Source organism: Lissotriton vulgaris, chromosome 8 (genome assembly GCF_964263255.1).
Source record: "Lissotriton vulgaris chromosome 8, aLisVul1.2, whole genome shotgun sequence".
Lineage (NCBI taxonomy): Eukaryota > Metazoa > Chordata > Amphibia > Caudata > Salamandridae > Lissotriton > Lissotriton vulgaris.
This window is the reverse complement of record NC_141696.1, coordinates 1398639622-1398658406: the sequence shown is the minus strand read 5'-3', so window position 1 is coordinate 1398658406 and position 18785 is coordinate 1398639622.

Genomic DNA, 18785 nt, shown 5'->3' with positions numbered 1-18785 from the left:
CAAGAGGTCCTTTCCCCCTAAGGATTTTTATTTAGCTGATTATCAGGACAGAAATGTGATGTTTGCGAGTTCCAGAAGCCCAGGGTGTTTTCCTGCCCATGTTCCAGACTCTTACATGTTCCCAAACAGTTCATAGCATTCCAATAAAGTGGCAATAAATCTAGGCTTGATTAGACCGGATGGAAAAACCTGAAGAACATCTACGGTTCATTGACTATTGTGCCAGATTTATATAACAAAGCATTTCAACATAGTATATTCTCTGTGATCCATGAGCTGCACCCACATTTCAGCCTATTAACTTTATCGAACTTGTCCTCAAGTCGACCTCACACGTTTGTCTCGCCTTCTTCCTCCGAGCGCCATAGCTTCAAAGGGTTGGAGGAACACAATTTAAATTAGATAAACTTTTGCTCTTCAGCCTTCTTTTCACTGCAGGGTGCTCCTCCTTTTGTCTCAGAGAGCCAGGCTATCTCCTCCTGACCACTGCTGTAAATTCTATGTATGGAAAGTCCAGGTGGGGCAAAAAGATTCAAACCCATGCAACTCTTCTCTGCACACACATTCTACAGCTGCTGCCAGCCTATTTTGTACTCCTGGTAATCAGATATGTTCCTTAAAGCACGAATAAGGGTGCCACCCAAATATCCCTCCATGTGTTCTCGAGTTATGACACATATTTTGTCAAATACTACCACATACCACAGCTGACCTTGCACTGACCTTGGACTATCTTTAGCATTTCATTATCTGTTACTGACATATTTTGGGCATTAGGGGGCCCGTAAATTAGTCAGCATCGCCCTAGACAGATCTTACCTTTCATCCATCCTCCACTGGACTACATGCTGGTACTAGGCAGCATAAGAGGGTCTTCTTTTTTTGTTCCAGATATTTTATTACATTGTTGGAGAATATAGAAAACCTTGAAATTATGAACACATTACACATATCTGGGACCCAACATGGTACAAGGATGACAGACCCAATGACTGATACTAATGGTAGATGTCTAGATGCATAGGTGGGCGGCTGTCCAATGGATGTATGACGGTACAACGCGTACCGTCACAACGCATCCCTTTACCACGCATCCCTTACAACGCAAGTCGTTACCACGACTTGCGTTGGGGGTGCGGATTTCGAATAGTATAATTTACTATTCTAACACCAGTCCCCGTGGACCCTAGGGAAGGTGTTGGGATAGTAAATGTACTATTTCTAATCCTTTAGGGCCCTCCAGCACAAGTCGTGGTAACGACTTGCGTTGTAAGGGATGCGTGGTAAAGGTACTGCGTTGTAAAAACTTCGTGGTAAATGATGTTTACCCTGACCAATGGTTAGCTCAAGGGAAATATCGGAAAACATAATATTTAAATGTCAAACCACCATAATAATCTAGGTACACATTATAGCAATATGGGTAATAGTGAAAAATTGTGCGTAAACCTAATGACAAAAACTGTTAGATCATAAGTTGGCTTAAATAAAAGAGGAGAATTCTTGTCAAATGAAGGCAGCAAAGAAGGTCCGTTAGGCTAATAGGGTGAAATCTACAAAACAATAAGAAAAAAAGAGACGTGATAAGGAAGAGTGAAGCGAGGGGATGCGGAGGGGTGAGGAAAGAAGGATGAAGCAGAGTCTTCTAATGATAGGGTGTCTGACCTCATCAAAAAACATGTTGTGAACCATCCAGCACCGAGCAGCCTAGACAGCAATCATGTCAACCATACCCAACTTATCAGCCTAAGCAAAATCAAAAAAGCAAACCTATGACTATGCATGTTACTTGCAGATGTTTGAAGCAGGCACAAAGCCCTCCATTTAATATTCCTAGGACTAGAATATGTGACCTGAGGGTTACAAAAGGATTCTGCACTTAACACATACAGCTATTTTACTACCCTAGAAACCAATGACTTCCAGATTACACACATCTCCATCTGGCACAGGGGCACTCTGAGCCATTGTATGACAGTTCAAACCTGTGAATAGCAGATAACCACCTGGCCTGTCTTTTCAATGTTTCACCCTGAGACGTCATCACTCCACAGAAGTATAATATGTTCCTTTTAACTATAAGTGCGCTCAGTGTGGCTATGCATGGTGATTCAGTGTGTTAAATGTTTGCCACCAGACATATGGAGTGAGCAGAGGTTGCACGCTTGAAAAAAGCAAGGCAGACTCAACTCCTACCGTTTAGGAATGTCACCACTGTGGAATGAAGGCCAATATAAATGAAAAAAAAACAAGTTATTACTGTTATTGCATTTTTCCTAGGGGCTGAGTTTTTATAATGCATACCATACGCGGAATGCATGTTAGTTGCCCCCTGCTGACTCCAACTTTCACGACTTCACCCTTTCTGCCTCTTCCCTCCCACATTTAGGATTCCTGGAACAACTTTTTGTATATTTTGCAACACTCACTGTGGGTTGTATGTTGGAACCACACAGACCATTACAGCGCATGGCTTTATAACGCAGTCTTTACAACAGCACGTCTTTACCACTGCATTTCTTTGTAGAGGTATAAATTACTACTCCAAGTCCAGTCTGTGCAACAGTAGGGGAAGCGATGGCCTTTGAAGTCCAATGCCATTTCCCCCATGGTAAGTCGTTGTAAAGACTTGAGTGGCAAAGGAATGCAGTGGTAAAGACAGGTCATTGTAAATTCCACGTTGTAAATGCAGTACGTGGTTTTGACTGTGTTGTAAATGCTGTTTCCCCTCACTAGGCGCAATATTATCAAGAAAGGGCTTTACATTATCGCCGCTTTTATCGGCAGGAAACTGCCGATAAAGCGGCGATAATGGGCTTGATAATATGCCCTTGTGAATTCCCAAAGAAGCCCAGGTTAACACCAGAACCTGGGCTTCTATGGGAATTCACAGGGGCATATTATCAAGCCCATTATCGCCGCTTTATCGGCAGTTTCCTGCCGATAAAAGCGGCGATATTGTAAAGCCCTTTCTTGATAATATGGGCCTCGGCTCTCATTAGAATGCTTCTTTGGTTAGAAAATGTCCCCTATTTGTGGCTCTCTGTACAAGGCCCTGTGATAAATGCAGAAGACTGAAATTGAAAGAAGCGCTGTTCTTCCCGTTACAGCAGTGAGACTCTTTCCGTGACCTTATCCCATACAGCGTTTGTAATCTCAGCTCAAGCAAACACAGCCCACGTTGCTTCGCTCAGGCATCAAATGTACTTTTAAGTGTTTACCTGTTATGTTTGGCTTCTAAGTGTATGACAACCCCAGCATGCAGCATTGAAGAGTGGGGGCTTAAAAAGAGGTCAAGTAAAGCAGATTGTTTCAGTGTGTTAGGCGATCACTACTGGCACGTGTGGTGGTTTATTGGTCAAAGTTCAAATCTTGGCAAGGGAGTCTTAGCCTTCCAAACTTCCGAGGCAGTTTTTTGTTATCATAACAGCGACACTTGTTATTTACGGCAGTTAGAAAAGGCAGAAGTACAGTATTATGGGATATAAAAAGTTGGTATTAAACAGGCTGCTGCTGTGCCCTAAACAAATTTAAATAGGTCCTTTGCTGTGAAGCAGGGGCAAACTGGCCATTATCCTTACCATGCTAATTTAATGTCTCATCCAACAGGTTGGATCAAAGGCGTTATGACTCTTCCTCGCCTCCCCTTTGGTTTAGGGCATCTTCTGTCCATGCCACATTTCTCTTAAGCAGCATCAGGAAAGATTACACTTAAACTCCATTATTCACGCTCCCTCCCCCCTTGTAATCATAAGTTGGTGCTTAGGACAGATTGTTTTCATAGTAAGTGCCTGATTACGAGTTTCTCGTAATATTCCGACCCATGCTTCCTATTTAAGCATGGTTCTGAATTACAAGTTTGAAGGTATTTAACACATTCGATAATTATCAGATATGGTAAATAACTCAACGTTCATTAAATTTCGATAGGTCAAACCTACCAAAATTTAACAAGGAAAAACATACAATATTGACCATTTCCAGCAGATTTGAGTGCATTAAACACCAAAATTTATCAGGGTCGATAAATAACACCTTCAGAGTGGGACACTTGATGCATGATAGTGCGCCTAACGTGCCATAGAAACTTTCTTTGTTTCCCAACAAGTTTCAAGTTTATATGGAGATACAGGCTCCAAGTTTTTATAAGCCGGTGTTTAGACAGAAACTGGGTGGTCACCCAACCTCACACCTTAGAAGGAACACAGTTACTAACACTGGGTCAAAAAATATACATCCACAGATATTTGAAGGTGTTTGTATCCAAAGTGAGACTCAACTAAGAAGGAAATGCATCCCTATATCTGGATAACATGAGAGGAATATAACAGATTTTGAAAATATGATATGAAATTCTGATCTAATACCAACATTTACTGTAAGTTACTGGAATAGTAAGTTAAAGGAACACTACTGAGCATTTCTTTATGATACAAAATGTTGTCTCCATACTAGAATATGACATTAGAAATCTCCACAACAGTTATTACCTTGTCTGTAACACTATCTTCCTTGATCCAGTCAATGGCTTCATTACTAAAGTGAATACCTGGGATCAAATAGGAGTTCCTTATCTAAGACCTAGTTTTGTAGACCAGGCAGTCGCAAAGAAAGATTAAAAGTTAAACCAAAATTCAGTGCATATAACCTTTAGCCAGCCCCAAAGGAGGGCACAAGCTATGTTTCTGTAGTGTCACTAGCATTTAAGCTCAATTATAGAATCAAATGTCCCTTTGTGTCCAATTGTAGCATTGCACCTTTTCTCAGTAGCCTATTCTAGCACCAAGAACAGGCATTGAAAGCGGAAGCTAGTGTCCGTCACTCTCACATTGTCATCCTCCCCCACTTCCTTCAGTATTGCTGCAGAAAGGTTTCCCTCCAGAATCTTACACAGGATCATGATGTCCACAAAACTATTGATAATGGCCTTTACATACCACTGCTGGATCCCTACCAGGCTTAGGCTTCTGAATTATTTGGTTTGTTTTGCACTGTCCCATATAACTGTCCTAATCATCACACCTCATTGTTGACCCTAATCAAACTGGAGAGTCATGACACTGGTGAACGTGACATCAAACGTCAACAGGCCACCTGCCCTCTGACGATGTTCTCAATGGCCCACCTGAACAATCCTCCAGAAATCCCTCAGCTGGCTCCAGGTGCATGATAATATACAGACCACAAACATATTGTGGTACGAAAATATTGATGTTATATAATCAACAACAAAAATATTAACTTTGCATAATTGTAAGGTAAAGTACAAAAATATTGATTACCAAAATGTTGTGGTCCGAAATATTAACATTATATTGTTACATTTATGTATTTAATTGTAATTAATATTATTGTAATGTAAAATAAAATTTGGATTATTCTTTAAAGAAATTACTATTGTTAAAATATATGCATTTAACACAAAAAACATTAATGTATTACGTTTACAAAAATATGATCATTAAACATACATATAACTTTAAAATACTTTGCATCAATTATTTAAAAATACATTAGAAAGCACAATACATATAATATACAAATACTCATAATTCTTATATAAAATAAATTATTAATATATTATATTACATAATAAATCCTAATATAAACAAGTATATTTATTACCAAGTAAAACATGGTTTTTAAAATAACTCTTGGAAGAATGTAACAAAAATTCATATTTTAAAACTGCTAAAATATTAGAAATAGAAAACAATTGAAAATAACCATAATATAAAAGTAACCTAAATCCAATCCACATTAATTTAAAAAAAAAAGAAGAAATTAACTACAAGACAACAGATATTGGGGGAAATGCATACATGGGTAGATCAAATTTACTATTAGAAACCCAGTCTCACAAATATTGGTCAAACTGCAATCATAAGGGAGTGAAAGTTAGATTTAGTATTCAAACTCAAGTCTAACAAGCATCGGGGAAGTGCATAAATTGAGGAATGGTAACATTCTTGATGCTGACTCAATTTGAACATACACTAGGTAAAGTGTATAGATTTGGGAGGGTACAAATTAACCTTTAAACTTCAGTCTAATAAACACTGGAGAATGTGCTGGTGGTTGGATGTTAGATTTACTAACCTAACTCCAGTCTGCTAAACACTGGGAAAGTGCATACATTGAAGGGTGTGGGATTTACTATTCTAGTTCAATCTTAACAAAAATTGGGGAAAGTGCATACATTATGAGGGGTGAAGGGGACTGATTTACTGATCTAACACCAGCCCAACAAACATTGCGGAAACTGCACGCATTGGAGAATTACTATTCTAACTTAAGTCTAACGAAAACTGGGGAAAGTGCTTTCAATGGAGGTGGGTGGTCAGATTTACTATTCTAACCCCAGTCTAACAAACATTGGGGAACTTGTATAAATTGACATGGGTGAGATTTAGTATTCTGTCTATAGTCGGCCAAATATTGGGGAAAGTGCATATATTGAGGGGGCAGATTTATTACTCAAACTCCATTTGGACTAACATCGGAGAAAGTTCATACATGGAAGTGGGGTAGCATTTACTATTCTAGCTCTAGCTTAACAAACACTTGGAAAAGTACAAACATACTGTTTACCAATCTAAATCCAGTCTTACATACATCGTCTGGTAGGAGTGATCGTATTGAATATTGTATCTAAAGTCCAACGAATGATGGGGAAAGTGCATAAATTGGGGAGGATCAGAATCACTACACTCAAAACAATTGCATATATATATATGCTTACCATGTGATCAAGACTGTGGAGACAGTCGAAACGCGTAATGGCGGACAGGCTCAGCAACATGCATAAATAAAGCACCTTGTTGTTTAGCACCGAATCTGGGTTCAGCTCTTCGTTCTTCTGAGACCGATTGATTTAACTAATTGGTGGCGCAGGCTTGCGCCAGGACGAGTATTGTTTTTTTTATATATATATATATATATATATATATATATATATATATATATATATATATATATATATATATATATATATATATATATATATATATATTCGCCAAGTCCGAATCAACACAGCTCACGCTCACGCTGCAAAACGGAAATCGAGTAAAGCCACAGACTCCGTGCTCTCGTTCTCAGTGCTTTTTATTCGTGAAGAATAACAGCCCACCAGTCGCCATGACGCATATATATATATATATATATATAAATATATATATATATATATATATATATATATATATATACATATATATATATATATATATATATAAATATATATATTTATATATTCCCAGGCTCTTACATGCAGCAGATTTCAGCAGCAGGGTAGCGATCCCCAAATACGCCAACACTCCACTCCTCAATCCAATCCCATTTTCTACAGGTAAGGAAGAGACAGACCGCAACCTCCGAATTTACATTTCAGGATTTATTATGTGTAATACATGTGCCTGCAAAAAACACCCAATGCGTTTCGGAGAGCAGGTCTCCTATGTTATGTATACATGTATGTATTACACACACACACACACATTTATCATATATATATATATATATATATATATAATTGCAACCCTCTTTCTCAAGAAGACTGGAAGCGCACTCACGGGTGATTTCATGATCTTTTCTTTTTATTTATATCCATAATCACGGCATTTCATCGCTTCAACCAACGCGTTTCAGTCTCTACGAGACCTTGATCACACGAAGGAGATATATATATATATATACACAATATATATATGTATATATATATATATATATATATATATATATATATATATATATATATATTTATATATATATCTCAAGAACAGTTCAAAGGATGCGGCGCACTCCGGACGTAATTAAATTATTATTTTGTCAGGACACTGACGAAGGCCAGGAGGCTGAAACGCGTTTATCATTATGCCCTAAGTTAAATTTAATAAAATAATCATTTAATTACAGCCAGAGTGCGCAGCATTCTTTGAACTGTCTCGATATATTGCACGAGTCCTCCCTCGTGGCTGCTGCACACCCATTGTGCTGAGAGCAGTGAAACTGGTGAAAAACGTTTCAGGATATATATATGTATATATATGTTAGAACTGAGGGTCTCTAGTTGGCAGAGGTAGGTACCACTGTCCAAATAGGGACCCTTGCTTCTAGTCAGGGTAAGGAGGAAACAGATAACCTCTGCTCACCCTCTGTGTAGCTTGGCACGAGCAGTCAAGGCTTATCGAAGGGAATGTGTAAAGTATTTGTACCAACACTCACAGTAACACCGTGAAAACATCACAAACTGACTCCACACCAGTTTAGAAACATAAAGGTATTTAATCTAAACTACACAAGACCAAAACGACAAAAATCCAACATACACAGTTCAAGAATATGGTTTCAAAAGAGTTCCTAGGTTTAGCGATAAAATAATCCACAGTTGCGTGAAAAGTTCACAGTTGCGTCACGTTTAGCCAACAGTACCTTTAAATGTGACAAAGTTCAAAAACAGAAGCTGGTGCGGGGGAAAACAAGTGATGCGCCACTCCTGAGACCCTGGGGAAGCGATGCGACAACCCGCTGGACTTAGCGGGCGTGTTGCGACGAATCTGGTCTGTATGGGGAGGGAGGCGATACCTTGTATGGATTCCGATGCGGAGGTTCCGTAGGAAAATGCTTGCAAAGGCACGATGCGATGATCTCCGGGGCGACGATGTGCAGCTCAGCGGCGATCTTTTACTCGCCAATCCTTGATGCGATGGCTCTGCAATGTGATTCAGTGATCGCACCCAGCGGCGACAGGCTCTGCGACGATGTTCGCAGCGACAGAAATCTTCCCACAAACGAAGGATGCGACGTCTTCAGGCAGTGGCGACAGGCGCTGCGACGATCTCGGTCTTCGTAGTGGCGGGAATTTTCTCGCTATGCCGGGGATGCGATACAACTTGCAGAAAGTTCCTTAAAAGCTTGGTTTCCAGCTTCCCCACACAGGTACAACTTCCAGAGGCACCACACATGGGCTAAGCACTCCAGGAAGGACAGAACCCTCTCATTAGAGTTCAGGGAAACTGGGAGTGAAGTCCTTTTGTTCCTGGGACTTCTTAACAGGGAACCAGCTCTTCTCAGGCCCTTGGAGATCCCTTCAAGCAAGGGGAGACAGCACAACACAAAGTCCTTCCCATCTCCTTGGCAGCAAAGCATCAGCAGGTCAGTCCAGCAGAGCAACAGCTGGACTGGTTTCAGCTTTCTCCTTGGCAGAGATTTCTTCTTGATTCCAGGATGATCTAATTTTCTGTAGTCAGGGGTCCTGTACTTATACCCCTAAAAGTCTTTGTTCCCTTTGTGCAGGAGGGCTCTGAGCCCGGTCTGAACCAGTTCTGGGTGTTCCCTGAGCACTTTGTTTACCTGGCCTCTCCTTTCCTTTCAGAGAGAGGGGTAGGGTCGTCAGCCGCCCAGCAGGAGGTAGAACCAGCATTGTGGAAAGCAGGCACAGCCCTATTCAGGCCCAGGTGGTACCCCCTCCCACCACTCTAGATGCAGATGGAGCTATTCAGCCCAGGGATGGCCCACTCAGACTCTGGGAGCCACTCAGCCCCTGCCCCTCAGCAGGAAGGTCAGACAAGAGAACAGCAACTTTCTAAAAGTGCTGTTCTCAAACACAGGATTTAAAAACCACCTTTCCTAAAAGATGTGTAATTAAATTCTGAGTTCAGGGATACCAGACTTTTATGTCCTACCTTCCTCCTATGGCAAGATATGCTGGTAGCCACTGTAGCCAGCATTCCCCATGATAGCCTATGGGCAAGGTAGCCTTACTATAGTGAAAAACGAAAATGGCTGCCTTTCACTACCAGAGCATGTCACCTGCACTAGTGCATGCTCTGCCTCTCACATAAACTGCACCCTGCCCAAGGGGGTACCTTGGGCCTTCCATAGGGGTGGCCAATGTGCACAGAAAGGGAAGGGTTAGACCTGGCCAGTGGGGACACTGACCAGGAGGACATGGCAGTTCACAAACTGCACACAGGCACTGCGGTGGCAGGCCTGCGACACCATTTTAGAGCTACTCATGTGGTTGGCACAATCAGTGCTGCAGGCCCACTAGTAGCATTTGTATCACCAGCCCTGGCACACTTGGTGCACTTTACAAGGGACTTCTAGGTGACACAAATATGCCAATCATGACTAACCAATTACAATCACAATTTACGCAGGGCGCACTTGCACTTTGACACTGATCAGCAGTGGCAAAGTGCCAAAAGCATCTAAGCCAGCAAAAACGAAATCCAGCACAGCGTGAAAAATACAGGAGGCAGAGGCAAAAAGACAGGGGAAACATATTTGTGTTTCCATTTACCAACCATGCCATAGTCTGTTGTTATTTTTCACTAACACTCAGTCTTGTTTTTACAATTTGTATGCACTTTTTTTCACTGCATTTCACTTTAAATTACGTCATAATGAATGGACGCATCATGTGATCAAGCTCCCACGAGGAGCAAAACGTGACATGGAGGGCACAAGTCCCAGTGATTTTTATGCCGATTTATAAATAAAGAATTCCCACTGCTTACCACGAAGATTGATGTGGAGGTCGTTGATTGCATAGGGAGCAAGCACGAGGTCCTTGCCTGGCTGTTACCGTTCCAGTGATTGGGGCGGACAGGACTTTGTTTGATATATATATATATATATATATATACACACACACACACACACACACACACACACACACACACATATATGTCTATAGATAAACCTATATATTCATATATAGATATATATCATATTGTGATGGATTGAATGATTATATATTTAAAAAAACATTGATTAATAAAAGATTTAAAAACACTACCCACCCAATCTCTTAATAAACCCAACAACCCAAATAAAAATTATATATTACTAAAATAATTTTTTTTGTAAATAGCGAGAATCAATTAATTTCATAATAACAAATAATTAAATAAAAATATAATGCAATACAATAAAGCAAGTTAGTAAAAACAATATTATTGTTTAGGATATTCTAAACTTTTATATTAGTGCAACAATTCAACATGTTCACTATTTATGTTCACAATAGTATTACAGTCAAAACATTTTGACCGAAATATTATGGTAAATGAACATTTTGGAAACAATGCCAGGTGATTTGTCTAAACAGCAATTGGAAAAAAAGAGCAAAACGTGTTTATCTCCTCCTGGTCTTTCACGTTTATCCAATCCTGTAATCTCACTGTCAGTGGCCTCCTTTTCTAGATACTAGCCGTTTAAAGATTTCTTTCCGCTTTATTTCCCTCTGCCTGCTTCATTTTGGTGTAAATATTTTAGCCATGGTTATCCAAAATCGTTCACATATTTCTATTATTGCTTGTGACCCACTGGGCTCAAGGAGCTCACTTTCGGTCAGATACAAATGCTTACCTATGTGGGCTCTCCATCATGTGTGCTGGAGGGTACAGAAGATCCAGGATGTAGATTAAGCTGTTTGCTACTTGGCAGAATCTATGTGGACCATCTGGAACTGGAAATTATCATGTGAATCTGAACGCAGACTTGTCAGGAACTTAGAAAAGGGTAACTGCATCTGAGAAACCTGTCCTGGAGATTGACATTTCTGACCATAACACCGTGAACACTTACCTCCAGTGCTTTGCTAGAGGGCCGTTTTTTTCTAGGTAATATTTCATTCCTTTGTGACCCATTTCTTATTAAAATTTGCCTTTTTTATTTCCATGGTTTGGTCCTTTATAAAGTTCTTTATTTCTTAACTGTATGGTGTTTGACTAATTGCTGCACACATACCACATATATTGTCTCTTAGGGTGGCCTTGCTGTTTGTAACAAGCTTCCAAGGGTGAGTGAGGTATTCCTCACAGAAACCAGACTAACCTTATGGCCTCTCTCCACAGTAACCTAACATTTTGATTCCCTAATTGCATCATAATCATAAGTGACAGACAGCCAATTAGCTGACTCATTGCTGATTCTCAGTACACTCAGTAATTTCTATCCTAGTTGGGAATTCAGGGCCTAGAAATATATTCTAAAAACCTTTTAATGGCCCATTTCCCCATCTCTTCAAGAAAGCCTCAATGACGAACAGTGTGTTTGCTGGACCTGTCTTGAGGATCTGTTAACTTGATCCCTTGCTTCTTGAACTGCAATTTAATTTATTCTATGATGTGAATGATTACGTACAGTGTCTTTCCCAGTTTTCAACTCCTGCTCCACCTCAGCTGTGCACCTCTTTGCGGTTGCTATCGATAACGAAAGTAAATTCCATCCAGGGTTTTTTAATACAGTTAGAAATCCCTATCTCTTGTATTTGTTTGATTCAAACAGATGCACTAATGTCCATCCTTCTCCCTGACCTTATTAACAGTGTATGCTTTCTCAACTCTGTAAATCTAATTCCGGAGAAACGTTTACACTTCGGATGTTGAGCAACAACTTTCTTTTGTCTCTCTCACTGGAATCTTTCTCTTCTTATCACTTGTAGTTGCACAGGCTCACAGACCATACTGGTGCATTGACGGAGCTGCCCGTTCAATAGCATTATGATTTCTGCAGCGGTGAGGTACACCGCTAAAATGTTGCTGGGAAATAGCTACTTTTAGGCTCTCATTCAGGGCACAGCACCTTTGAATTTTGTGGTCATTGTGACAGCGGCCTTATGGCCGGGATGCCTATCACCCCCTCCCAACACAATCCCCAAGGATGGGAAGACGGACGCAGTTCTGAACTTTTGGAAGGCGGGAGGGAGTTACCCTCCCGGCCGTATTTATTAAAATATGAAACAAAATTAAAACATTAAAATAACAGTTTCATATCATGTACAATTTTCCATTTATGCATTTCGCTGCAGTCACGTTTATTGGCTAACCTTAACAAATCTCTAATACAAAGGTTCTCCTAGCCGAGTCTAAACATCCTGCAAATGCATACTTTCTAAATAAAAATTGTACATCCTAACATTACAGGCCAACAGCAAGGTCGTAACCGGTGTCAGATCCCTACTACCAGAACTCCCCCCTCACGGTGTGAGGGGCGGGCGCACAGAGGACTGTACCTCTGTGCCAACTTCCAATTTCCCTTGTCTTAGCGGGGGCCCCTTATTTAACTCAACGCCATCTTAATGGTCGTCCGAGGACTCGTGTGAGGTGTCTAGAAGGTAGCGTGGACCCCCTCCCACCCCACACTGTTCACCACATCCGCCGTCGCGGATATCCTGGCCCCGGGAAATTCCTAGGAGGGGCATCAAGCCGCCTCCTCCCCTGGGAGGGGCCTATGACCGCCTTCCCTTCAGCGACCCCATACTTAATGGGTGCCGCCTCCCTGTGTGAGGGGCCAATGGCCGCCTCCCCCCGGGCGCTCCCATCCATAATGGGTGGCGCCCCTCCTCTAGGGATCTTGAAATTACTGCTCACCAATCATGACCTTACCGCCACAGGCCGGATAGTTGACCGGCTATCCGGACCCCCCACACTCCTACTAAAGGTCATGACTATACAAACCCCTTAACCATGCTATGAAGTCTCCTATGAGTAAGACATTCCCCTCCCGGGACAAATGAACCCCATCTTCGAGATACATGTTATCCCCCCGGATACATCCATGCGGAATACAGTGCAACTGTCCTGAACGAAACAATCTACCCAGCTTGTTATTGACTTTCTTTACTGAATGATTCAAAGCTGACACAGAGAGGGCCCCCCGCCACACCTTCCTTGGAATCATGTGTGACCATGCTATCGTGCACCCCGGAATCCTCTTTGCCAACCAGCTAACAGTGGATAGAACCCGCTCGAGGAGTACTCGCCGACCGAGCGCCACCAAATCATTGCCTCCCAGATGCACTATGATTATAGATGGCGGTGACCTTGTCCGCCCTAACAGTTCCTCGACAAAACACTGAAACCGGTCAATACAGAGCCCGCCCCTTCCATGGAAGGTCACCCTGTACCCGTATTCCCCAGCTGCGTGAATCATGTCACCTGCTTTGAATACGTCCGCGGCACGCCTCACGTATGAGTGGCCCACGACCCACACCACTCTTTCCTCAGCCGGTGATCTTTGACCGCTGGTCCCCAGGTGTCGGGTCGACTGCACAGTCCGCCCCGCCTCGCAAGCTCGCGAAACTGTAAACCAAACAAAAGACAAGAAGTGTGAGTGCATGACATTAGCTTCACAACATGTGCAACCGCACATACCTTTTATAACAGTTCGAGGACCATCGTCCCAATTGTTTCACCATTTCCACACTCTGACCCCTGGCTGTAGCTTCTGTAGCAGCCCCTATCCTGAAGGAATGGGTCCCAAAATCGCTCGGGTCCAAGCCCGCTGCCGCGATTGCCAAAGTTAACACCCGCTGAAACTGAAACCTTGTCAGTGGGGTGGCGTCGGTGTGTCTCAGCAAGCTTCCCCCCCATGCTACCGCCCTTTGCGTCAGGTATTCCTCAACGCACTGCACCGGGCACATGGGGGAACCCTCGCATGCGCTGGACAACTATACTGTCCCCCATCGCACCCTGGTCGGTTTTAGACCTGGCTATTGTGATTACCATTGAATCACCCTTGATCTGAACGTGTTCCCGACACAGGCCTCCCCCCACATCCTTCTTATTTCTTGCCACCAGCTCGCTCACCCGCATAGCCCCATGGAATGCTAATGCGAAAGCGGCCCGGAACAGCACTGCTTCGGACAGGGAGGAACATGTCGCGGGGAGCACTGACATCAACAGGGACAATCTTTCTAACCCAATCGGGCGCCTCTCGTCTACTCTATGACCCTCGAGGCGTTGCCACCCTCGTAGTGCCTTCTTTACCAAAAAGGACGATGTAGGGTCCTTGATGCCATAAGCCTGCGCCATGAATGCAATGGCGGCCCGGTGCCTATTGGCCGTCGCTGCCGATCGGCCTGCCTTGTGGAGTGCTACTAAAAACTTCAGTGCATACTCCTCCTGTCCCCACTTATCCCCTCCTGCTGGACCCAAAAATGCACAATAGGAACGAAACGCTCCTTCGTACGCCTTCCATGTCCTGGGGGCTAAGCTGGCTCCCACGAGGTCCTGTAATCCGGGGCACCGAGTGACCAGAGAGCTTCGGGAAATGGTGCCGCCACTAGATCCGCAGAAGGTAGATAACCCCTGAAGGCCTGCATGTGGGAACGAGAGAGTGCATCAGCCGCCTGGTTCAGTACACCCGGCACATGCCTTGCCCTAAACTGAACGTTCAGTCTCATGCACAGTAGTACAATTTCCTTTAATAATCTCAAAATCAACTTGCAGCGTGCTGCCTGGTTATTTATGCATTCAACCACGGTCATGTTATCGGACCAAAATACCACTGAGCGATCACGGAAATTGTCCGGCCATGCCTTCAGGGCCACCAAAATGGGGAACAACTCAAGAAACCCAATGTTACCTGTTAGCCCACTGGTGTGCCACCACGTCGGCCATGTTTGCGCCGACCATCGATTACCAAAGATGGCGCCAAATCCCACGCTCCCTGCCGAGTCGGTCCACAAACCCAGCTCGCCCGAGGATGCTGGTGGTTTGCTCCATACCACTCGACCGTTGAAATCCGCCAGAAATGCCAACCATATGCGCATATCCTGGCGAACCTCTGCAGACAGTCTCAAGCGGTGGTGTCCTTCTTTGAGACCGACCATGGCTTGTGCAATAGAGCGGGAAAAGGGGCGGGCCATTGGTATCACTCTGAGGGCAAAGTTAAGCTGGCCCACCGCTTGCTGCAACTGATGGAGAGTTACCTTCTCTTTGCTAATGCACAATTCTAGCGAGGCCCTAAATTTCATTACTTTGTCCCTGGGCAAACGGAAGCATCCCTCCACTGAATCGAGCTCAATTCCAAGAAACTCGAGTGAAGTAGATGGCCCCACCGTTTTCCCCAGTGCCAATGGCACGCCGAATCGTTTCATGAGATTGCAAAATTCCAGTAAAGCCTGTGCACATTCCGTGTCACCGGCTGGCCCTAAGAACAAAAAATCATCTAGGTAGTGCATAACCTGCGTATAGCCCATAGCTCTGGTGAACGCCCATTGCAGAAAACAGCTGAATTTCTCAAAATAAGCACAAGAGATGGAGCAACCCATTGGCATACACCTATCCATGTAATAGCGTCCTTGAAACACAAAACCTAACAGACGCTGATCCTGAGGATGTACCGGGAGCAACCGGAATGCTGACTCAATATCCGATTTAGCCATCAGCGCTCCGGGCCCCAGGCGATTCAACATGGCGACGGCCTCATCAAAGGATGCGTACCGCACCGAACAGACTCCTGGGTCAATCGCATCGTTTACCGAAAGACCCCTAGGAGCCGACAAGTTATGAATTAACCTAAACTCACCTGGGTCCTTCTTGGGGACTACTCCCAACGGTGAACAAATGAAATTAGGAACTGGCGGGTGCCTATATGGGCCGGCGACCCGGCCCCGGGCAACTTCCTTCGCAATCTTGCTTTCTACCACCATCGGGTGCTGCTGAACGGACAGTTGATTTCTGCACAGTGAGCCCCCCCAAAAATCCCCCGCCGGGATGTGGAAACCATACGAGAAGCCGTCCCTTAACACCCCAGCGGAGACATGATCGGGGTATTCGTTTAGCCAGGGGATCATTGCCATGATATCTACGGGGGTAGGTAGTGGTGCCCCTTGGCCGGTATTAGACCTGTTTGGCACCTCCTCTACCCCCGGTATCCCCATTCTTGGCTCTGCACGAACTCTCCGGGTGTGAAGAATGTCCGCAACCTGCACACTCATGCCTGAACTTACATGTCCCATGTGGCCTCGTGCACTTGCCTCTGTTAAAATTCCAGCAAACCCCTTTTCTACCCCCATTCCCACCACTCCTGGGTTGGTGATCACCTGCGGGGTTTGTTCGAAAGGGCGCCGCCGATTGATGGCGGGAAGGCGCCGACCCATACTCGACAAGCGAGGATGACTTCGTCGTGCCCGGCAGGAGCTGCTTCTGCCATGAGACGGAGTCGAGACAGTCCCACGTCAGAGACGAATCGTGCTCCTTGGCCTTACGAAACTTACTATCATAACCCCTCCATTGATCGCCCTCATATGTTTCATAGAAATCCATTATACGTGTCTGATAACAGGCTAATTCAGTCATAATCTCTGGCTTACGTTCACCCATAATAGCAGTAAACATCCCAAAGGCCTTGGCCCAATTAGAGATCGTCTCATCCACCCTGAAGCCCGCCATTTTTGCGCGCCACACACTCGGATGCAACAACTCCTTCTGAGCCTTAACATACTCAATCTCGTGATGGTCAGTCAGGAGCGAAAACATATTTACATATTTATCAGCCCAAATCATCTCTTTCGTGGCCAGAGGAATATGCTGAACTACTTTCTCCCTTCTTGAGGGCAAAGACCCCCCGTTTGCCATTGGCAATGGCTGCTTACCAGACTCCATAGCTGGTCCCGCTGATTTTCCACCGCCAGCCGCTGGTTCTTCCGAGGGAATCTGTGAGGGGACAAGAGGGACATTCGCCTTCGCAGCATCTCGCGATTGCCGCAACCGCTTGATTAGTAACCTAGCCTCTTTGGCCGTGTCTCCGGGCGCCGCTGCACCCTCGGTATTCTTTCCAAGCCATGCGGCCAACTGGGCGGCCAACTCAGGAGGCATTTCCTCCTCGCTGGTGGGCGTAACTACAATCGGAATCGGTTGGCCCGCATCCGGGATCGGTACCGGGGCCTCGACTGGACTAACTGGGCTTACCGGGGGTGACTCGGGAACTGGGGACTCCCCCCCTGCCGCCCTATTCCTGGCCCTTTTACCTCTCCCTGCGGGTACTACTCCCGGCAATGCTGGTCCGATGACCTTCTTCGGTCTGCCCGTATTATGCATTGCCGCCATCTGCTTTTTCATGCTTGCCATGTCTTTCACCAGCATGCGGAGCATCTGCTCCGTTCCCGCCTTCTTTCCGGCCCTCTTGCCAGGCATCGTTGTGAGATACTCGACCCTTGCTGCTTAGCTGCTCAACGAGGTCCTGGATCCGGAGGTCCGAAGACGCTGGGAGAGAAGGCTCCTGGAAGAGAAACACAAAAATTACAAGTTCTCAAAATTGCTCCTTGTTCCGTCGAGGGCTCACGTGCAACGAGAGGGTGCAGCTTCCAAGCACAGGAACAAGAGGATGCTTCTTTGGATTGTTGCTCCTTTTATTCCTCTTCGGGAGGGCGTGTACCCTCCTCTGGTACGCCTACGGGGCGTGGCCAACGGTGTAGGTGTCTAGGACAACCCTTCTTGGGCGGGAAAAGGCGCGCCCCGGCTACGCCGCTTCGGGCATACCAGCCGAGACACGCCCCCCGCCCAAAATGGTTTCCCGGGGGGATCCGGGCACCCTACCATACGTTCGGGGGGACCGAGTGGTCGCCCCTTTCCATTTTACCACTTGGTCCATGTCAGGGGTCAGAGGCAGGTACAAATGACTAAGCCGATTTGTCCTTCACACTAGCTGCGGCTGCTGTGCGGAGTACTGCATCGAGGCTGCCATCAACGAGAGATGTGAGGGCCTGCCCGGAGGACTGGTCCAATCCACACAGCAGCAGAGAGGCGTAGGTTCCACTTGAGATTGGGCCATGCAGCAGAACAGATGTGTTGGTTCCGCTGGATCCACAGAAGCTGGCAAAGTACCTTAAGGCAACTTCTTGGGCTCCATGACTGGGGTGGCACCACTTGGCAGGGTAGACTCACAGATGGCAGAATCCAGGTGCGGATGCAAGGTGCTGGAAGCTTGTTATGTCCCTGAGACTTCAGATCAGGAGGCCAGCCAACTAGCCCTTGTAGTCACTCTGGGTTCTG